At 40.6% G+C, this 23,721-nt stretch overlaps 1 protein-coding gene across 8 annotated transcripts in view; it reads right to left on the bottom strand.

Moving 5' to 3' along the window:
- Positions 1 to 23,721, bottom strand: part of LOC109039198 (uncharacterized) — a 223,966-nt gene that overhangs the window by 31,174 nt on the left and 169,071 nt on the right. The gene's annotated exons all lie outside the window — the stretch shown is intronic.

Genomic DNA, 23,721 nt, shown 5'->3' with positions numbered 1-23,721 from the left:
CATAGCGCAGAATGGATGTACTAAAGGACCCGTATATGCTGTCGACCAACGAGCCAATAGTCGCAAGGACGGACAATCTTTAGTGTCCAAATTTACAACGATACATTTTTCCGGCACGAAACCCTTAATGAAATTTCGTTTTTGTTCACCTTTAACATAAAGTACATCGTAGCAGTTCCCGATGCGATTCATTTTTGGAGTGAATTAATCGTACTCGAGAAACCCGCTTTCCCATTCCAAGTGATGATAATTGCGTGTTAACCAGTTGTTTGTCACAACGTCTTTAGCGCTCAACATGCTGCTCGGGAACGGAGGTTTGAATAAATAGAGTTCAGTTTCAGTACACTTCATATCCACAAGACCAAACTCTTTGACGATGAAATTTCCTTGGCTCCAAAATAGGGCTGTTCTATCGGTTGTCGGTAAGCTACGGAAACAGTTCCGTTAAGAAAAAGTCACGATAAGAGCGCTCTTGCCGATAGCGATCAGAGTTTTCGGAGCTGGCGAAAATAAGATGTTGCCATTTGTACATCTATTTTACGCGCCGCCGCGCCAGGCAATCTGATAAACCTACACACAGGGCAACAATGCATTAAGTGCGAGCTCTCAAAACTCCGATAAGGCCGGCTGTTGTCGATATCATCGCCAGTGTCGGTACTGCCGCCAGTTTCAATAAGAGACGATGTCGATAGTGTTCCTGCAAGAATTCGTTTGAACACCCCTACTCCAAAAACCTTGTACATCGAGACAAGCCATCATTTGTTCGTTCCGTTAGTTACACTTTTACTATTTTCAAATTCGAGGTTTCTTAACTGACGGTTCTCCAGAATTATTTATACGAGGTTGTTTAACAGCGAGGATTTTTCTCAACTCTACCCGGACTCGATGACAAACGATGCATGCGTTCTAGAGGACGGAGTGAACACTGTTCCTTTTTTCAAATTCGAGGTTTCTTAACTGACGGTTCTCTAGAATTATTTATACTATTTATACGAGGTTGTTTAACAGCGAGGATTTTTCTTAACTCGATCTCGGCTCCGCAACTTTCATCCACCATGCAAAGATCGTCGTCGATGTCACGATGACCCCAAGGAACAGTGCTAACACCGTCTTCTAAAATACAACGTTTATCGTCTAGTCCGGAGAGGGTTCTTTTTGTACTTTCAAATGAGTATAGCTGGTGTGCCCCGTGCCCCGTGCCCCGTGCCCCGATCCTGCGCATCGGGGCGCTCATTCTCGATTCAGGATCCTTTAATACTGTGAGAAAATTGACAAAGTTTAGCGATCTTACCACTGCTGTTGATATTCCTTTTACCCTTTTCTCTGTTTCCCCCCCGTTGCTGAAACGATATGCATACATTTTGGGTCGCAGCGCGACAAACTCAGCAATGGGGGGTTCCCCCCGTTTCATCCTTAAAACTACCCATTACTTATACGGTTTGTCGCGCTTCGACATTGATGACCTTCTGGGAAGTTTGAGGTGTCGTACAAGTGTAGATCTGTCATCATATCATCGTAGACGTTCGATGTAGTCAACTCGTAAATGAACGAGTCCGTATCCATATAGAGAAGTTGAACTTGGTTGGGATTGTACTTCTTAAGCATGTGATTATAGTGGAATTGATACATGTGTACTTTACCTCAGATCTAAGATTGAAAAACCAACAATCATTGGGTCTGTCTATGACGATCTCTTTTCTCCGTAAATGGATTGCTACCAACTCTTCGTCGAAAATCGTGCGATCTACGAAATCGACCCGTATGATGGCTTTCAATATCTGTCTGCTGTTTGTACCAAATTTAATATTCTTTCACTTCAACGGGTTCTCGATAAATTTTCCGTAGCAAGCGTTGCTGCACAGTTTCAGGAGCGTTTGGTGGAACGGATTCGTAGCGTCCCGTCTCAACCGGGCGTTCAGCTCGATGAAGGGTGCCAAGAAAGGAGCCTGACGGAATTTGATGGCCCAGTTGACGCTCAGGAGTTTTAATCCTTGACCGAGCGCTTCTTTCAACATTACATACTGGATAACATAGTTGTTTTTAATTAGCTAGAGTCGTCAATAGTTTCGTTGATTTCCCCGCTCCCGATGGTGGTATTTCGTTCTTGCACAAGAACAGAAGGTCCTTGTGCAGGTCGTGGAGGTGTTCTGGATATTCAATATCTACATCGAGTATGTATCCGAAAGGAGCGTCGTCGGGATGGTTGATTATAGTTTTCGCCAGAGTTAGCAACTCTTTTCCTTCCGGGGCCCAAGTGTAGTTATCGTAGGGTAGATGTTTTCTCATGGTATGGGCATAGAGTGCCGTCACATCTAAGTATTGTATAAAACTCACTGGTTTTTTAGGATCAAACTGATCCAGTATCAAAGGATTGTTTGCGAGAGCGTTCCGTTTCACCACCTGTGTTATCCCGCCTCGGATTGAGCTCATTATCATGAATATCATATCCATATCATTAAAGAGTTGCTTTTTCGCTTTAGTTATTTTTAAGAAGGCGTCGAAAGCAAAACCGGGTAGCGTTAAGTAGTTGGCACAGTCCAAACCAAGTTTTTTCATTCCAAAGAGTCGGAACTCCTCGAACACATCGCTGAGGAGGCACACATCGAGTCGCAAGTAGAAATCTGAATACTCGCCGAGATTACGGAAATTGAAAGTTTGCCAAACTTGGAGAAACCGTTCGTATTCCTCTTCGGAGATGTCCGTTTGAGTCAGGGTAATGAAAAAAACCTCTCACGGTGGTAGACGCGTCTCATTCAGCTTCGCCGGATTGTCAACGTAATCGTACGGGAACGGAGCTTTCCGACAAACCATGTCGAACTCATTATCTGTGCGAGTGAGCTTCCTCGTGCGAACGAAAGATTCGCGCGGGATCGTCTGAACCAGTTTATCCAACGACGCGGGGAGGAAACCTGTTTCCCAGATGGACCGTCATGCTGATGTAATTTTTCTCCGTGTGTGGTATTATTTCGACGCTATGAGGATACTTGTTCAGAGCCAGCACTATCTCGTGGATATCGTACCTACTTCCATTGTGCAGGATGACTCTAACACATTTTTCATGTCGGAAAATAAGATTACAATTTGAACATAAGGCTTTTCGATAATTGGACCCTGTTTTCCCTCCCGCTCTCTTTTGATGGTCATGATCCCTTACCTTTACGATACCTGGTTGTGAGAAATCCACGCTCGCAATGGTCCACACCTATTTTCCGCTTCAAATGAGGCCCGGTCTTCATGTGTCATGATTATTTTTCCCTCTTTATCAGTTGTAACTCTTACTGATTCTTCCTACCAGAGTGATTATAATCGTCCAGAAATTTGATATGTGCCTCCTCGCCACGGTACAGTTTCGGTTCCGTCATTTTAAATTCGGGATCCTCCGTGACGAGGAGGTAAGCGTAAGAATTTGAGATGTGTCGCCTATACGCAGAAGCTGGATGCTCCGAGTCACCATGAATTTGTTCTAAGTAGGTTTCAAAGTCTGCGTAAATTACGTAATTGTGTTTTATTTCCTTATGGTGATTTTTGAATTTGAGGTATCGCTCGTCGGGAAATGAAGCCTGGAACATGTCTTTGCTTACCAAACAGCAAAGAACTTTATGTTGATTCAATTGCTCCATCGAGTACTTGTACGTAAAGCATTTCTTGCAAATGTAGATTTGTCCGTGATGTTTTGTCAACTGTTTACGTACAAGTTTTTCAAAGTTCTTGATCCAGCAATAATGGTAACTGAAAGGTACGGGGGTTGAGAGACATAGTAGGTCGGTGTGGTCCTCTTTTTCCGGGTCGGCAACTTTAATTGGGTAAACTGTATACTTTTTCTTGTTGGACACCAAACTCTCATGGAGCCCAAATACAGAAACCGATACGTTGTTCCTTTTCCTCGAATTTGATAATGTCATCTATGCTCGTGGGGAATCGAACGACCGAGAAATCGTAATGATGGAGTATATCTACATATTTAGCCGGATCATATTTATTCTTCTCTTCCTTCGGGACGAACTTTGCCAACATTGCGAAGAAGAATTAATCGTTATATTCACCGTTTTTTACATTGACAACATTGTTCGTTCGAAACGGAAGCTTAACGTACGTTCCTCCTCGATGTAAAGCGTAATAGCGGTTGACACGTAGCTCCATACCTTGTATCTTCTTCAGCACCCACCCGGATCCGTTCATGTGAAAATCGAATGACTCTTTATTGATCTTGGCCCTGAACTTTTCATAATACTCGTCCAGATCCGTTGACCGGCAAAAGAGCTTCGTTTTTAGTCTTAGAACTTTTTCAACTGCATTCCTTCCTTGTCCTTATCGTCAGCTTTCTCGTATTCTGCGTAAACTAGTATATTTACCTTCAATGCCTCATCGGTGAGTTCTTCTTTAATTTTTCCAATAACGAGGTCTTTAGCTGATAGTAGGTAGTCATCGATGATGAGAATCTCCGGTTGGAGGTTCGTGATGAAAAATGTTTTCAACCTACTTTGACACGCAGTCTCAACTTGAACAATCGGTACTTTAGTCTCAAACGAATTTCTTATGTGACTTGCAGATTCTTCATGTTTTTCTCTTTTATGGTATGAGATCTTGCACGTGTCACAATATTCTTGATTCTCATCGTTGTTGTCATTGGTAGGTGATGAGGTGTCCTTCATGGTGGATATCTTTTCAATATGTTCGGGAGATTGCTCAAGATTTTCTCCCTCCGCATAAAACTCATCACAAAGATCACAATGGATGAGCGCGCTGTGCTCCTGTTTAATGTGCGTTTCATTGTTGATACCCTCCTCCTTCTTAATTTGTTCCGCACAGTGTTCGTGTTTTTCACCTTGTTTATAAAATTCATCACAAATATCACATTGAATGAAAGTTTCAACAATCTGTTGTGTTTGTTCTTGAGCAGCCATGATAAATATACTATTTTAAGCTCTACGTTTTCCGAGTTTGTAAGAAAAGGAAATCTACACTATTTTAACGTTTACTAGATTCTGCTCATTAAGAAAATTTCATAGCAAACAACTGATACTATTTTAAGCTCGGGGTTTTCTGAGTTTGTCACCACAGAAAATCTATACTATCTTTACGTTTGCTAGATTCTGTTCATTGAAAAGATTTCAGAGTGAACAGGTGAAAACTATTTTAAACTCGAGGTTTTCTAATGTCATCAAAACCTAGACCAATGAACTTTCGCTCGGAGACAAATTTACACTTTTCATATCCGAGTGAAAAGAACTGTAAAGTCATAATTTACCTCAGGGTAAATATAGTAGTAGTATTCGTTCACCACCAAACTCGGTTACACTCGTAGAAAGTTTGTAGTCATGATTTAGATCAAAGTTAATATAGTAGTATTATCTTAATCACCAGATTCGGTTACACTCGGACAAACTGTGTCGTTGTATTTTAAATCAAAGTAAATATAGTAGTATTTTGCTATCACCAGACCGATTACACCGAGACAAATGTGTAGTATAATTGTAGTAGTAATATAAAAACACTACGCTTTCATACAAGTGGGAAAAATGAACAACTTAGTTCAGGAAACGTATAAATAGTGTCGAGGAAGTGTGATCGATCATTTCAAAACAAGAACTCGTCAAGTATGGGACGCTCCAACCTCAAATCACAATCGATTAGAGCGATGAACACCTTAGACACGGTATATGAGGCACTCTCTCTTTCAAGATTCCGGAATACGAGCAGAGCTTTTGAACAAGTATGCCAACTCCTTTTTCCTGACAAGTTGTTCCACCATCTTAAACTCAGCTCAATAGACACTTCCGATCCGTCGGATGTTATGAGGTAGTTGAGATAACGAAAGATTTTGCCATCTCCTAGAACGTGTCGCAGACGAGCATGAAATAATGTACTTCTTAAAGCAGGGGTACAAGAAAGTAGAACGAACGGACTAGGAAGATATGCAGACTTTTGAGTGCGATTCGCATAGTATTATACACCAGAGAGAGGAGAGCGGCTCTCTATAGTAAAGATTTCGTATAAATAGTATGCATTCTCTTCTCAGTATCGCAAGGAAAAAATCATGATTGATAAAATATTTCTCATCACCATCATCATTGCTGTTGTTGGAGTGAATTCCACAACGGTAGCGGAAAACTCATCCGAAACAAACATCACAATGTGCCCGGTCCGTCCGGAAATCAAATGCGCACCCTCTACCTTGACGGACGTTCTTCTATTCATCTTGAGTTTACTGGCGCTTATTTGCTCCGCTTCGTACCTGTACTCTAAGTACATATCATCCGACTGCAAGTTCCGTTTCATCAGGATGGCCCGGAAAAGTAACAATCGGAAAGTCGATGATATAAGTGTTGATTTAAAGTTCGGAGAAGGAGTAGGAATCGATGTTTGTGGTTGACAACCCTCACGTTGTTAGAACGCGCACGTTTTCTAAACGCGTTTGCGTTTGCGTTTTCTGAACGCGTTTGCGTTTGCGTTTTCTGAACACGTTTGCGTTTTCTAAACGCGAACTGTTTTAAACTGTAACTTCAACTGTAAATATCCAACAAAAAAAAATAATAAAATTTTTTGATTCATCAAACTGAATATTGCAATATCCAATCCCAGTCGCTCATCGCAAAACACAAGGTTCCCGTACGCATTTCCAAGCGCACACTACTAAAAAATTAAAATCACCGAATCAGACCCTACTCTCCAGTCTCCGATACCAGCCCCATACTGTAAAATACGGTCTTTCGAAGCCGAAAATTTTACAAGTCAGAAATCTCGGAAACGAAAAGTCATATTAAAATTCGGTCGGTACAGTTTTCCGATCTTCGAAAGTGGAAAAGAATTGCATCGATCCGCAACGGATCGGAGGAGGGTGATTTTCCGAAAATTTTTCAATTTCCTCGATCAGACCCTAATCTCCAGTATCCGATACCAGACCCATACTGTGAGATACGGTCTTCCGCAACCGAAAATTTTTACAAGTCCGAAAATCGAAATTTTTTGCACAATCTGGCAACATTGTATAAAAAATTAACTAATTTCTGGCCCCATCTGGCAACACTGTAAAATGCGATGTTGCAAAATTTCACCAATAAATAAATCATTTATTTATGTCCACCGTCCGGCAATGATTCTGCGCCATCTTGAAAAATACACCATTGCATAAACCGCAGATTGAAGGGCTACATTGCACGATTGCATAACCCCATTATTGAAGGGGCAACATGCAATACTTTCTTCCTTACAGCGTTGCCATATTGAATAATAATCCCTATACAACACTGTACTTTAATTCGTATTTTTCTGCACCATCATGCAACGCTGTTGGATTTTTTAACTGGTCAAGTCGCCATATTCTCCCTACTACTAGAGCACCGCTGTGCTGACAAACTTGTCCATCTACACCAGATCTCAAAATTCGCACTTTGGTATCTTGAGGATTGTTTACCCCGTGACATAGGTGGGTACAATCTTGCCAGCAAATCCGGAATTCGAAGTATGAAAAACGGACCATAACGTCCGTTTTATTTTTGCTTAAATCAACTCATGATATAATTCAAATACTTTATATGGAATGACTTTTTCCCATAAACTGCACCGTCTCCAAGAAAATCGATGATAAAACTCGTCCGTACCGACCTGCGTTATCAAAAATGTCCAAGATACCCAAGATACAAACACATTCTTTTTTTCTCCATGGTTGGATAGTGGAGACAAATTACTGTCAAAAGATGAGAGATAAAGGTAAAACACCTTAAATGATAATTACTTTATGTATGGGGAAAAAGCGACATCTTTCGACATACAGGGTGAGCGAAAAGTCCCCGACCCCCCCTCTAACTTTTGAACGAATTGAGCTAAGGAAATGAAACTTTGGGAATGTTCCTATCTCAAAGGGGACCATCTTTTGAGGGGGTCAAAATTTTGGTCCCCCCCCCCCTCAGAGGGAGACAGGGGCCCCTCAACTTTTTTTTTCAAATAGCAACCCCTATTTTGTGATACCTCATTCGAAAGAGCATAAAAAACTAAGAATTTTGGCGCAAACCGCAGATCAATATCTTAATTTTTGACCGAGTTATGATAGGTCAAAGGTCAAATTCGACCTTTTTTCAAAAAATCATAACCCCGGTTCAAATTATCGTAAAGAAAAAAATAAAACGGGAAAATTTACCAAATTGTGTTCGCTTTTACGTAAAAATTGCAGAAATCACTTCGATTTAATTTTAAGGGGGGGCTCGGACCCCCAAATACGTCAATTCAAAGGTCATTCAATTTTCCTGCGAAATAAGCCAATTTCCTCTGGATTTGCCTCCACATTATCTCAGTAAGGTCAAAATCAGTTCAACATTACGTTGGCAAGTCCCCAAATTTCGGGAAAAGTTAAAAAAAAACGAAATTTAAACGGTCAAATTTAATCACCTTGAATTTCGTTTTTTTTTAACTTTTCCCGAAATTTGGGGACTTGCCAACGTAATGTTGAACTGATTTTGACCTTACTGAGATAATGTGGAGGCAAATCCAGAGGAAATTGGCTTATTTCGCAGGAAAATTGAATGACCTTTGAATTGACGTATTTGGGGGTCCGAGCCCCCCCTTAAAATTAAATCGAAGTGATTTCTGCAATTTTTACGTAAAAGCGAACACAATTTGGTAAATTTTCCCGTTTTATTTTTTTCTTTACGATAATTTGAACCGGGGTTATGATTTTTTGAAAAAAGGTCGAATTTGACCTTTGACCTATCATAACTCGGTCAAAAATTAAGATATTGATCTGCGGTTTGCGCCAAAATTCTTAGTTTTTTATGCTCTTTCGAAGGAGGTATCACAAAATAGGGGTTGCTATTTGAAAAAAAAAGTTGAGGGGCCCCTGTCTCCCTCTGAGGGGGGGGGGACCAAAATTTTGACCCCCTCAAAAGATGGTCCCCTTTGAGATAGGAACATTCCCAAAGTTTCATTTCCTTAGCTCAATTCGTTCAAATGTTAGAGGGGGGGTCGGGGACTTTTCGCTCACCCTGTAGACGTACTCTTACGACTAACGGGTGAAGGTAATACATATGTATGTGACTGGGCACTGAGCATGAGAAAAGAAATAGCTTATCAGTGCATATACGACACCATATGAGTGAGGCACTGTTGCAAAATCTTGCATTAATTTGTTTCAACTTCAACACACCATTTTATTGCTAGATTCTGTTTGTGAAAGTTGAACTTGATCTTCTGTAAATGTTTTTTGAGGATGCCTGCAACCTGATTTTTGGTGTTCACATACTTTATTTGAACTTTGTTCTTCTTTACTCTCACTTTGATATAGTGAAATCTTGCCCAGTTAGACAGCAATATTATAAAAATATTTATTTTTCATATTTTTATTATATTTTAAAAATGTTTTAAAAATATTTCAAAAACATTTTTAAAAATACTTTTGAGAAATAGTTACTAAATATTTTAAAAATATTTTTAAAACATAAAAAGTAATATATTTAAAAAATTAGATTTTACAATATTTTTAAAATGTATTAAAAATATGAAAAATATATATTTTTTAAAAATAATTTAAAAATAGAGTCAATATTTTTAAATTATTTTTAAGTTCCTATTTCAAGTTAGTTTGTGGTGTAATTCACATCAGTGTTTTGGTGTAAGTACTTATTACGTGATATCGAAAAAAAATAACACGAAAAAAAATTAACACGAAAAAAAAAAATAATAATAATAGGAAAAAAAAGAAGCCTAAGAAAATACGGCGTAAATCAAAGCTGCGTCGAAGGCGCACCGACGCAATGCATGCGATAACAGGCTTAAGAGGTGTGATTTTAACCCTATTCATCATCAGCACCCTGTGGCTCAGTGGCAGAGTGCTGGGCTATCATGCCCGCGGCTCGGGTTCGAGTCCACATGAGGGCGTCCGGATATTTTACGCTACTAAACGTCAGAGAACTTGAAGTAAGTGGTTTATAATATTCAATACTTGGATACTTGTGTAATTCATGTTTCAAATGTAATACATGTGCACAACTTTGAAAAAGGCGGTCATTGTCTGTACTTCCACATCAACTTGACAGAGTGCGCTGGGTATACAGACGTGTATACAGAAGCAAATAGTAGTGCCGTTAATCGTTGATAGAGGGCGCATGATACTAATAGGTTAATATTCCGGTAAAATATTTTAAAAATGTTTTCAAAATATTTTCGTAACTCTATACAGGGTGTCTCACGAAGCGAGCCACCTTGAATATCTGCCGAACGCGTCGGAATTTCGAAAAACAGTAAAAGACGTGTTCGTTTATATCGAGGGGGACACCTTTTGGCGTATTCGACATTTTCCCAAACTGCGGGAGGGGCGCGGGGCGGGGGGTGCCCCACCCGTAAGTCAAACTTTTCAAATGGCACCCCTACTTTTTTATTTCAGAAATCAATTCTACGCAAAAAAACAAGCCACCCTGTCCAAACCGAATGTAAATCGGACAATTTTTCAGTGATTGACAGAGTTTGAAACATTTTTTTCATGCTCTTTTCAAAAATTTCCCACGCCCAATGGAATTGCTGTATCAAACCAAACTCTCCGCCAAAAAAATCTTAAACATGGCATTTTCGATAAAAAAATCAAAAAAATCTGCTGCACTCGAAATCTGGAGCACGCGGAGCCCTTCTTTGCGACATTAAAATTCGTTATACCGAACATTTCCGGGGGGCGCTCATCGGGAGGGAGTAGTAAGTTTTAGACAAGAATTATTAATCTTTTTTCTGAACCATAAGAAACCGTGTCCATGAAGAAGCAGTTAAGTAGAAAAACAACGTACCGCGGAAAAATAGCGTCCTCAGAAGTATCAAGGTCCGGCTCAAGTCATTGACCCCCCCCCCCTCCCCCCCAAAAAAAGCTAATCCATTTGTTTTTCTACTTAACTGCTTCTTCGTGGACACGGTTTCTTATGCTTCAGAAAAAAGATTAATAATTCTTGTCTAAAACTTACTACTCCCTCCCGATGAGCGCCCCTCGGAAATGTTCGGTATAACGAATTTTAATGTCGCAAAGAAGGGCTCCGCGTGCTCCAGATTTCGAGTGCAGCAGATTTTTTTGATTTTTTTATCGAAAGTGCCATGTTTAAGAATTTTTTTGGCGGAGAGTTTGGTTTGATACAGCAATTCCATTGGGCGTGGGAAATTTTTGAAAAGAGCATGAAAAAAATGTTTCAAACTCTGTCAATCACTGAAAAATTGTCCGATTTACATTCGGTTTGGACAGGGTGGCTTGTTTTTTTGCGTAGAATTGATTTCTGAAATAAAAAAGAAGGGGTGCCATTTGAAAAGTTCGACTTACGGGTGGGGCACCCCCCGCCCCGCGCCCCTCCCGCGGTTTGGGAAAATGTCGAATACGCCAAAAGGTGTCCCCCTTGATACAAACGAACACGTCTTTTACCGTTTTTCGAAATTCCGACGCGTTCGGCAGATATTCAAGGTGGCTCGTTTTTCGTGAGACACCCTGTAGAAGTATTATAGAAATAGTTTAAAATTATTTTTAAATTATTCAAGAAATACTTTGAAAATTTTAAAAATACGATAAAAATAATTTGATATTAACATATGCATATTCCGTATTGCCGTATGGGGGACTGTACTGTCACAGGTTTAGCAATCCTGCGCACCCCAGGTGGTAGCCCCTGCCTCAAAGGGGGTGGGTAGACAGGGCTCTTAGCTGTGGTGGAAGCAACCTGTCTAGGAGAGGTAACTCCGAAATCAAACCTTGGTCCTCTAGATTGGGGGTTGGGGCATCGGGCTGACTCTCCGATCCCTGAAAAAAATGTACAATGTCAAAAAACCCAATAACATATGCCTCGGTAACCATAGAAACAAACGGACTCTTCGACTTAGATTACGGATAACGACACTCGCTTTTGGTACTTGGAATGTGCAAGGCATTTCCAAGAAACTGACGGAAGTGGTATCGGAGATAAAGAACAACGAGATCGACGTGGCGGTAATAACGGAAAAGAAGAAAAAAGGCCACGGATCAGAGAGCCTTGGGGACTATGATTTATTCTACAGCGGAGTGTCGAAACATCAGCGTGCACAACAGGGTGTCGCAATTCTGATCCGCAAAAAGTTTCGAAAAAATATTAAGATCTAGGAGGCCATCAACGCTCGCATGATTAAGATGAACTAACTATGCACGGTCACAGAGTCACTGTTTTGGGGGTATACGGGGTCAATGATGATGCTACCATCGCACTTAAGGATCAGTTTTTTGAAGAACTGGACGAGGAGGTAGTGAAGGTAGGACCTGGGAGAGAAGTCCTTGTGTTGGGAGATCTAAATGGAAGAACGGGATCCTAGGTGAATAGTAAAATCGTCGGCCCGTTCGGTGAAGTTACGGTGAACGATAACGGAAGCCGCATTATCGACGTTTGCGAGCAGAGGGAATTAAAAGTATTGAACGGGTTCTACTAACACAAGGATATTCACAAATATACTTGGGTCCAACTTACCCGCGGCTTAAGATCCATCATTGACAACGTGCTCGTTAAACAGGTAACAAACCTGAAGATCCAGCAGGTGAGAGTATGTAGAGGACTCTCCTGCGGTAGTGACCACTATTTCTTCAGAGCGGATGCAGCCTTTCCCGCTCGTGTATCGCTGAACGATCAAGGTGACAATCAACAACCGGAGCGACAACGCGTACATCAAGTTTAGTATAACATCGATAGCCTAGAGCACCCGAGTGTCAAGGCTCTGTACGCAAAGCGCCTGGATAAAAAGTTAGGAGATGCGTGCGATGGCAGTACGGAAGAGCGGTATGAGTTTATCAAGAATTGCGTTCACTCGGCGGCAGCGGAGGCCCTGGGGGTTTCTGATCAAAAAAATGATAACAGAAAACCGTACTGGTGGGATGCGGAGGTAGAGGAGGAAATAAATATGAAAAGGAATAGGTATCATCAGTTTCTCTCTTCCCAAAAGTGGGATGATAAAATCATGTACAGACAGGCACAAGCAAGAGTCCGTTGGGCAATCACTCCGAAGAAGAATGAGACTTGGGAAGAAAGCTGTATGAAGATAAATACCATTTCTCCACCTTGTTAAATAAATACCTACCTTGGAGGCCGGAAAAGTACGGAAGGCTGGAAAGTGATCAAAGGGTTGCGACGGAATAAAATGCGCGACATCATATCTCCGATACCAATTGACAAGATGAAGGACTTTTTTAAAGATTTATTAACGGAGAGGCGACCCGAGTTTCAAGGCGGAGTTATAAGCACTAATGAAGATTCCAACGTGGAGATCCAGCTCCAAGATGTAGTGAAGGCTGTGAGGGAGTTGAAAACTCGCAAAGTTATATGAAATGCAGTTTTTTTACGAGGTATCGGTCACTAATATTTTTTTTGTATGGATTTTTCCATACTAGCGAGAACCTCATTTGAGGAGAGTTGGGTGTGGGTAAAGAAATCGGGCCTGTTGTCAGCGCCACTACCGGTTTCACGCTTGTTAGCGATCTTCAGGTGTGCATAGACAGCCAGTCCCGATTAGAAGCTCGAATACTCTGAGATGCCGTGCAAATCAGAATGCGGCTCACGCCCTCTACCGAACGGTAGAGGGCGTGATTATTCCATCAACATAAATTATTCCATCAACTGATTGGATGGTCATTTTAAGCAACTTGTCATTTCTAGTTTTAACACATGTCTCTTCTGTTAAAATAGATAATCCGCTATCGTCAAGTTAAAGCCACAGGGAGTTAAATTAAACATTTTGCGGCTACTATTCCACATTAGTTAAAAAAAAGTAGTACTTTTTTTTTCAGTGAAGGGTTAAGCATCCTTAAAAATAGCAACGCTCTAATTAGGAGAAAATTAATAATGTCATCATTAGAAATAACACTACTCTCCAAAATAGACTTAAGTCGTTCTTTGCAAAAATGTTTGATTGGATACTAAATTAAAGCGATGTTGAACTCCCAGAGGAAGTCCTAAGTGTACTATCACTTGGTACAAAATTTTGCGTTCCCTTTTATGAAAAAACGAGGAAGGACGAGTTTACCATGGAAACTTCTGCTCGTATAGAACCAAAGGTCAAATTTAAGGAGGGGAAAATTGCCAAAAAAGTCCGCAACATTGTTGGGTCAATTTTATCTAAATTCAATAGGGGATACACGTTCATCCGAGATAGTAAGTTAAGTCGTGACCAAAAGGAGTTTTTTAAGATGTTCTATGATCAAATGATTAAAACAAAAAAATTTCTCAAAGAGAATAAAAACTAGTTAGTCCTCAGCGCTGATAAATCAAATAAAACTGTAGTGATGGATAAGATTGTTTGTAAGAACAAAATATTACAACTATTATCTGATACCAAAATTTATAGGAAAATAGGCAAATGTTTGACTTTTGCTCTCCAAAACAAAAACAATACGTTCGTAAAAAAGTGGTTTGAGGAAAAATTGATAAGCAAAGCCACGTTGCAAAATTTAACTATTGTGAACGCAATTCCATGCCGGATTTATGGGTTGGTTAAAACTCATAAAAATGGGATGCTGCTTCGTCCAATTTTAGGTGCCTTAAAAAGTCCGTTTTATAATATGTCTAAGTATTTTGGAAATATTCTGGAGAAAGTTGTAGGGAAAAGAGGGACTACTGTCAAGAATACTTATGAATTCATAGATTTTCTCAAAACCCAATCAGTACCTGATGACTTTGTTTTAGCTTCATCAGACGTAGTGTCCATGTGCACAAATATTCCGATAAAACTAGCCCTTGATGTTATTAAAGAAAAATGTTTCGGTTAAGTGTCTTGAAAATTCATCGGCCATTTCCTGGTGGCTTTCTGTCCAGGTGCCGTCTGGTTTTTTGAGAGGGCAAGTGAAGCTTGCTCCTTTTTTAAGGTATTTTGTAACTTTCCAGAGAGAGTAATCCGTAGCGAAGGATGGTGTTAACTCTCTCAGGAAGTTAAAAGTTCTTTCATTACGGAATTCAGTAATTTTATTTGTTGTAATTCTATTGACTTTTTCGAAATACTGTCTGTCTGTCTGCCAAGTCATTAATATAATGACCATGAAACTAGATTTTGATCTAATGGGAATTTGAACTTCATTCCTTGAATGACTCATGCAATAAAATTAAGTAATCGGGCAATGCAAATAAACAAAGACTAAAATTTTAAGGATAGGCTATAACTATATTAACTATATTATACAGGGTGATCCAAAAGTCCCTTCCACCCCCTCTAACTTTTTACCTAATTGAGGTAAAGATTTGAAACTTGGGAGATATTCCTAGGTCAAAGGGAGCTACTTTTTGGCACCCCTAAAATTTTCAGGGGGGCCCCCCTTGGGGGGCAACGGCCCCCAACGTTTAATTTTCAAATGGGAAGACCCCCTTTGTGATAGCTCGTTCGAAAGAGCATAAAAAAAGAAAACTTTTCGCGCAAACCCGAAGTCAATATCTCAAACCCTTTCAAAATGGCGGCCGGTTAAAGTTCAAAATGGCCGAAATTTCATACCGGTTATTTTTCGATGGATTTGCGCGAAAATCGGTATGTAGGGGTATTTTGACACGAGGAAAACGAATTTGACGTTAGATTTTAAAAAAAAACCCGAAATTTCCAAAATGGCGGCTGGTTAAAGTTCAAAATGACCAAAAATTGATTTTTTTTATTTCTAGGTTCAAATTTGTTTATCTTATGCCAAAATACTCTCAAATTCCAAGTTTTAGGCAAATCCATCAGTAAAAAACCGAGGTGACAATTTTCGGCCATTTTAAACTTTAACCGGCGGCCATTTTGGAAATTTCGGTTTTTTTTAAAATCTAACGTCAAATTCGTTTTTCTCGTGTCAAAATACCCCAACATACCGATTTTCGCGCAAATCCATCGACAAATAACCGGTGTGAATTTTCGGCCATTTTGAACTTTAACCGGCCGCCTTTGAAAGTTTTCTAAAGTTTTCTAAAGTTTTTTAAAGTTTTCTTTTTTTAAGCTCTTTCGAACGAGCTATCACAAAGGGGGTCTTCCCATTTGAAAATTAAAAGTTGGGGGCCGTTGCCCCCCAAGGGGGGCCCCCCTGAAAATTTTAGGGGGGCCAAAAAGTAGCTTCCGTTGACCTAGGAATATCCCCCAAGTTTCAAATCTTTACCTTAATTAGGTAAAAAGTTAGAAGGGGGTGGAAGGGACTTTTGGATCACCCTGTATAATAACTATATTAATGTTTGTAAATAGATACTATTTACAAGCCTACAATTAGCTAGAGTTTAATATTAGACTCATAAGTTCATATGCCAATCTTACTCTTATTTTGATCATCATCATGTAAAAACAATTAATACGTTGTAGTTTTGTTTATAAATAAAAGTTAAAAAAAAAAAAAAAAAAAAAAAAAAAAAAAAATGGCTGACAATAGCTCCCTATACAACGTTGCCAGAGGATCAATTTTTAGCCGGCATTAAAGCATGTTTAGAGTCAACAGTATTTACTTTTGGCGATGAATGCTTCAAGCAGATAAACGGCTTGGCAATGGGGTCACCAGTAAACGCCAATGTTGCCAACCTGGTGATGGAATACTTTGAGGAAAAATTATTTCAAGTGTTTCCCTATAAATTGTTATTCTATAAACGTTTCGCAGACGATATTATCTTATGCTGTCACAAAGATGATCTTGACAATGTTTTCCATGTTTTCAATAATTTTTCGAGCAATATCAAATTTACACTCGAACGTGAAATCAACAACTCTTTAAATTTCTTGGATGTTTCTGTCATAAAAAACAGAGGGAAATTGATCACGTCATGGTTTAAAAAACCAATATTTTCTGGTAGATATCTCCATTTTTTATCTGTGCAACCACTTCCACAAAAAATCAATGTGGTAAAGAATCTTGCAACGCGTGTATGTTTGCTGACACATCCTTTGCTCAGAAAAGACAAAATAAAAGAGGCAAAGCAATTGCTGATTGAGAATTGTTACCCGTGGTCACTTATCGAGTCAACTTTTGCAGAGGTAATAAATTCTTGCTACAATGGTTTCCCTCCTCGCAAAAATAGGGAAAAAGAAGAGATGGTGGTTGGACCATACTTGTCTTCATGCTCTGAAAAATTAGGTGCCGCAATTAAACCATATGGATTATTGCTCGTAACAACAAATAAGTGTAATTTGAAAGGATTCAAATCAGCTCTAAAAACCAAAATCCCAACCGAGAAAATGTCCGACGTGGTTTACAAAATTCCATGCAAAGGGTGCCCAGGGGTCTACATTGGGCAGACATCACAGTATGGACATAAGCGTCTTGACGGACACAAGTTTAATAAGCATGAAAAAACGGCTCTTAAGCAGCACGTAAAAGAAACAAACCATCAATTTGATTATGATAACACCAGAGTGCTAAAACTAACGCAGGGGATCTTTCTGTGGATCTGGGGTTTGACGCTCCCCCGTACCCGAGTTAGCCGGCAAATTGCTAGAGATAGTCGGTTACCCTTCGACCCCGTAGACTGCCACCTCGGTGACTTTCTCGGGTTTCCTCCTCCCGCCTTTTGGCGGGATAAGCATCCCCTGATGTTGCCGCTCCTCTGTGCCTGCGTCCTCGGTCGTTAGCCCACATCCTGTCGCGGCGGCAACGCGGCGACAGATCAAGCGGGATCGTTGACGTGTCTGGTTTCGTGATTCCCGCGCCCCCCAGGATCCCGGAATGCGGACCTTGAGTCCGCGCATCCGGCCCTGGTGGTTGGCGGGGGCTGAAAGCGGGCCGGACCGGAGGAGCAAGTCAAATTTGACTAGTGCTTCGGATGGGGTTGGCCGGCCGCGTCCCTCGCTACTCGTAGGGAGGGGCGCTGCGAAGTCTGAGTCCCATGGGTGCAGTGGGTAGGACTTGGAGCGCCGGCGTAACACAGGACTCCTTGGAGTCCTGGCCGGGTGCCACCTGGAATCCCCCACACATCCACGGGAGGTAACCTTTCCGCTTCAGAGGCTCCAGTGCTGACGGACCCCTTGGGGTACGGATTCCCATCCTCAGAGCTGCTGGGAGGTTTAAATCCCTCCTGGCGGGGGTTAGGTACTCCGGAGGCAACGGGGTGCTCCTATGAGGGTGGGGTCCGGCTGGACACTGCTGCGGGGGGCCCTCTCGCCTGACGAGGTAATGGCCGTAGGCTGACCGTTGGGTGGGAATTAAACTCGGACAAAAGGGGATGCGTAGTGCGGATGCATCTCAAGGGGAGTGTCGTTAGTGTTTGGCGGGCCTACCGTCATAGGCCAAACCCACATAACCATTCACACTCCCGGACCGAGGTCCCCGGACAGCGATGCCCGGGGACGTTCCACTCGGACCGGGCCGCGATTGGTATCTGGTACCTGGGAGTGGGCCTGGAAACCCCCCCCCCCCCGGGGCCCGCCGGATCTGGGGGCACTTCGGTTCCCCCTCAATCCAGTGCGGGAGAAAGCAGATTTTCACTTCCTTTTAAACAAAAAAAAAAAAAAAAAAAAAAAGAGTGCTAAAACAAGAGAAAAATGAGCAGGTCCGTTTAAATTTAGAAGGGTTAAGCATCCTTAAAAATAGCAACGCTCTGAATTCACGGACAGAATTTTCCCATTTTGAGGATTGTTTGGTAGGTACCGATACCTTTTAATTGTTAACCATTATTTTGTCGACCATTTATTAATAGCTGTAACTCAGGCAACAATGTTTGTAATTTTCGTTAGATTGTAATTATCTTTTCCCCTGTTCCCTGACCGTGTTGGATCGGAGGACTAGGTGTGTTTCTTTCTTGTTTTCCTTGTTTTGTCTCCTCAGTCTGTGCCTGATGAAAGTGGAAATACGCCACCGAAACGTCGCAATGTAAATTTTAAAATAAAAAAAAATAAATCAAACGGTTATAAAGCTCATGAAATTCACTAAATCATACATACCTACAATAACCATGAAATTAGACTCTTATATATATATCTAAATTTCTGAAAAATGTTTTTTGTCCAACTGGGTTGAATTCGAATGTTTCTACACTCAAAAAAAAAACTACGGCCCTGTGACCCGGTTGCTCTGGACACTGGTGATCCCGGCGTTAACGCGCTGTGCGCCAGCTAGTACTGGACCCAGCGGCCGGTGTCCCGTGGACCCCGCGCGGCCTTCATGGCCGTAAGACCGGTTAGGAGCCGAGCGTAAGTTACGGGTTTCAGGATCGGAGCCAACCGCTTCCACGGCCGTTGGCAGTGAGGTGAGATTCAGTTTTCGGAAAATGGCGTCACCATCAGATTAAAATTGAGACGGCTACGTGTATATTCGCAGAAAATTATAATATTTTACGTCAATGTTATTCAGTGCGTGAATTTAAAGTTGCCGCCAGCCTTGAACATTTTCGGGAGCGATCGCAGCCACCACTCAGCGTTGTTTATTGAGGTTAGAATCTAGTAAATTGCTTGTCATTGTTGGTCATTGCTCATTACGTGTGTTCGTTTTTCGTTTAATTTTGGAGGTTTTCGATATATTTTCTTGATTCTGTGCGGTGCACGATTGATTCTAAAGTTCTGTGTGATAACGCTTGTCAAATACTTTCGGAAATGCGACGAGAGTTAAGTGAAAATTGTCAGTTTTACCTACACACTGAGCTCATATCCTCTCCTCCTGTAAGTTCGTTTGCAATTCACTTATTTTCCCCCTACTAAGGGAAAGAACTTAAATCCAAGAAAAGCAATCAATTACCTGCCACGCATCTTCCCACAGAGTAAATTACCGCCACACTAAAATACTGATAATGTAGACACAAGAATGTCTATTTACCGATTGCAACTTCATTGTGCCACCTTTGCTTGCTCATAAGATTGGGTTGATTTTTTATTCCATTTCAATCTAATCTCTGGCTTATACTTAAATGTTTTCAATTGAGAGTAGGTAGTATTTCACTCTCCGACATCCAACACCTCCCTTCTCTGTTGCCAAAATAGCTGTCCGCCAGCGGAAGCTATAAGCCAATCTTGCCTGCGTTGATTATCCGATAAGAGCCAGTGCAAACATTGTTGCTGTGAATATCTCTCTGATTCCATATCCCAATTCTAGGGAGCTCAGTGTACTGTAATAGTGGTAAAATTTTGTGTGAATCGCGCTTCAGTTTGCTGAAGGGAAGATCTACAATTTTAACAAGTGTGACAATTTTCGGTGGTATATTTCTTCGCTAATATTTTGTGGAAATTGTATCCGGTAGTTATTGCGGAGAGTTATATCTTGAAGTTTTGTCAACTTTTACTACTGAATTTACACTTTGAAATATTCTCAACCTCATTTTCAAGATTCTGAAGCTTTTCTAGTCGTAAGGAGTAAAAATCTGTAAGTACCTAGACCTACGCCTGTGCTTTTCCTTTGTTAATCATTTGGGTGATTTCCTACTTTGCATTCGTATTTTTTATTGAGGGATGAACCAGGTTTTGTTTTTGACAAATGCTGAATTCTCATTGAGTGAAAGTAATTACATTTATTGAGAACGGGCTGCCAAGTGATAAAAATGATTTTTCAATTTACATTTTTCGCTGCAATGAGTTTTAGCAATTTATCATACCTTGGACAGTCTGTTCTACATTTAAAATAGGTAGCATGAATTTTTGATCTATCTACATTTGTTCCTTCCAGTGCTTCCCCAGTGCTTTATTTATTTCTACGAAGGCTTGCAACATTAAAGTTAGGTTTTTGAAAATTTCTCTTGATATCTCTACACGATGAATAAGCTAACATTCATATGCTGATTTTCTTTCTCAATAAGCATCATCTCTTCTCTAAGATTCATCTCTTTTCTCAAATTGACTTGCTGAACTATCAGCCAAGGAGTTCAAATCTCTCTTGATATCTGAAACATGATCAACAAGCTAACGTTCATATGCTCTTTTTCTTTCTTAGACATTGAATTATCCATCACTTTCCTGAAACTAAATTGTTATGAACTATCAACAAAGAAATATATACCTATTTTAAAAAGAAGGAAAGAAAAAAAATCTTGTTCAGAAATTGACACAAGATAATTCACTCAATGTTTAAAACTTTGCTGGAAAGTTTTTCTTTTCTAAGTATGTACTTTAATGGTGAATTTTCAGCTGTAGTTCCGAAAAAATCCACCACGTCGCGGACAGCGGCGGCGCGCAGAGCTCCGGCCGTCCAGCCCGTAAGTAGCGCCTAGAGCGCAAGCTGCCTATGCCGCTCGAGGCCGCGACTTACGGTTTTCATGTCCGTAGGACTCCGCATCGTCCCCGCACGTAGCAATCCGGCCGTCAGGCGCGTAGGCGAACGGTAGTGCCATATAGCCCATCCAGTCCGTGCTCCAGGTCCGCTGCTTATGGCCTCCACGGCCGGAGCTTTTTTTGAGTGTATGATATTCCACTCACACAATTTTTAATAAACTTAATAGTGCTATGATTAAACAGCACAGCAAATTTCCAATTTTGGTTTGTCCTTCGAACCAAATCAATTTTTTTCGATTCCTTTGTGCTAAAGAAGTTCGAAAATGCCGATATTAACAAGAGGAAAATTGTTGGTTGCTCAGGGCGCCGCCATTTTGAATTTTTAAAAGTTGACAAAACCCACGATTAGATTTTTGTAAATATCTCTCTAAAAGTTTATCCCTTGAGAAAAACAAAAAACCAGCAGAAAGAGCATAACATTTTCTACCGAAATCACTTTTCCTTGCTTCTTCTAGCTTGATTTGTTTGTTGTAAAATTAACATCTTCAAAAATTAGCTAAAAAAGGCGCATTTTTTCTGATTTCAGGAGAAACTTTGCTTTATATCTCCAGCCAAGATTATCTGATATAAAATATGTTATGCTCCTTGAAAAGAGCGTAAAATTTACCTCTAGCTAACATATGTCACTAGTTCCTAAACTTGATAGAATCCTGTTTAACAACAGTTTATTAGCTCCGCTCTTAAATTTTGATTTTGTTGATCATCTCCTTTAAAATCAAGGAAAAAGAAGAAAAAAACACCTAAAAACGTGGCCCAAACTGTATAAGAAGGTGGTAAAATAGTGCTAGGCCCATATTGGCCATATATTTGGCCCATATAGACCATATAGGTCCATATTTGGAGGGGGGGGACGAAGCCAAAAAATTCAAAAATTTTGAGCTCCAATCAGGATCAGTACAAAACTGATGTGAGGAGGGAGTGTTCAGCTCATGCGATTTGCATTGGAATATTAAGTTGAGGTCACATCGGGGGATCTGTAATTTTGGGTCTTTTTATATACCTCATCAGTAGATCACACTCGTCATTGAACCCAACTAAAAATCTTGCAAAGTCCAAGACGAGTAGATGCGTCACCACAAACCAGCACTCCTGGTGTATTTGGGATAAGAAACATTCCGAGACGCGAAAATATCTCCTGAAGTCAACTAATCACATACGGTTTGAAAGGAGTACCTGTGCTCTTGATCTATTTCAACCGTTTACTCAAAATCAGGAAACGGTTGCGTGTCTCTCGTGAGTTATGTGTGACACCTTAATTAGACCCCTTGTTATATTCCATGACGACTTGCTTGATAACCGACAAGTCACGTTTTCCTTAATCAGCATTTTCTGCCTGTTCACAAATCTGACTTTTCGTCAGATTTGCATGTCTCACTCTAGGTTCGTCCTCCACTCCGGATTGACGGCTGATTAGTCCCCGTCTTTTTCCGTACGTTAATAATTATACAGGGTGTCTCACGAAAAAAAAGCCACCTTGAATATCTGCCGAACACGTCGGAATTTCGGAGAACGGTAAAAGACGTGTTCGTTTATATCCAAGGGGACACCTTTTGGCGTACTTGACATTTTCCCAAACCGCGGGAGGGGCAGGGGGCGGGGGGTGCCCCACCCGTAAGTCGAACTTTTTAAATGGCACCCCTACTTTTTTATTTCAGAAATCAATGCTACGCAAAAAAACAAGCCACCCTGTCCAAACCGAATGTAAAACGGACAATTTTTCAGTGATTGGCAGAGGTTGAAACATTTTTTTCATGCTCTTTTAAAAAATTTCCCACGCCCAATGGAATTGACGTACCAAACCAAACTCCCCGCCAAATAAATTTTTAAACATTGTACTTTCGATGGAAAAAAAAAAAAAAAAAAAAAAAAAAAAAAAAAAAAAAAAAATAAATCTGCTGCACTCGAAATCTAGAGCACGCGGAGCCCTTCTTTGCGACATTAAAATTCGTTTTACCGAGCATTTCCGAGGGGCGCTCATTGGTAGGGAGTAGTAAGTTTTAGACAAGAATTATTTTTTTCTTGTCTGAAGCATAAGCAACCGTGTCCATGAAGAAGCAGTAAAGTAGAAAAACAACGCACCGTGGAAAAATAGCGTCCTCAGAAGTATTAAGGTCCGGCTCAAGTCATTGACCTCCCCCCCCCCCCCAAAAAAAAAAGCTAATTCACTTGTTTTTCTGCTTAGCTGCTTCTTCATGGACACGGTTTCTTATGCTTCAGGAAAAAAAATAATAATTCTTTTCTAAGACTTACTACTTCCTACCGATGAGCGCCCCTCGAAAATGCTCGGTAAAACGAATATAAATTGCAACAAAATCGCGATTTTATCGACGACGATTTTATAGATATAAAATTGCAATTTCTCATCAACGCACATTAACGCATGAATGACGCTAATGAACCTCGTAAAGCGCATTCCGCCCGTTTCCGTTGTCCATATCGGTAAATGGACAAATACCCCGAGTATATCTGTGCTGTTCGACACAAACATCCCTGGAACACAAAAAAATTAGAAGGCAACACGCCGACTGCAACAATATCATTAATGTTTGGTATTTGAAATCCATT

Source organism: Bemisia tabaci, chromosome 2 (assembly GCF_918797505.1).
Source record: "Bemisia tabaci chromosome 2, PGI_BMITA_v3".
NCBI classification, from domain to species: domain Eukaryota; kingdom Metazoa; phylum Arthropoda; class Insecta; order Hemiptera; family Aleyrodidae; genus Bemisia; species Bemisia tabaci.
Note: the sequence above shows the minus strand (reverse complement) of the source record. Positions and strands in the feature narration are given on the sequence as shown.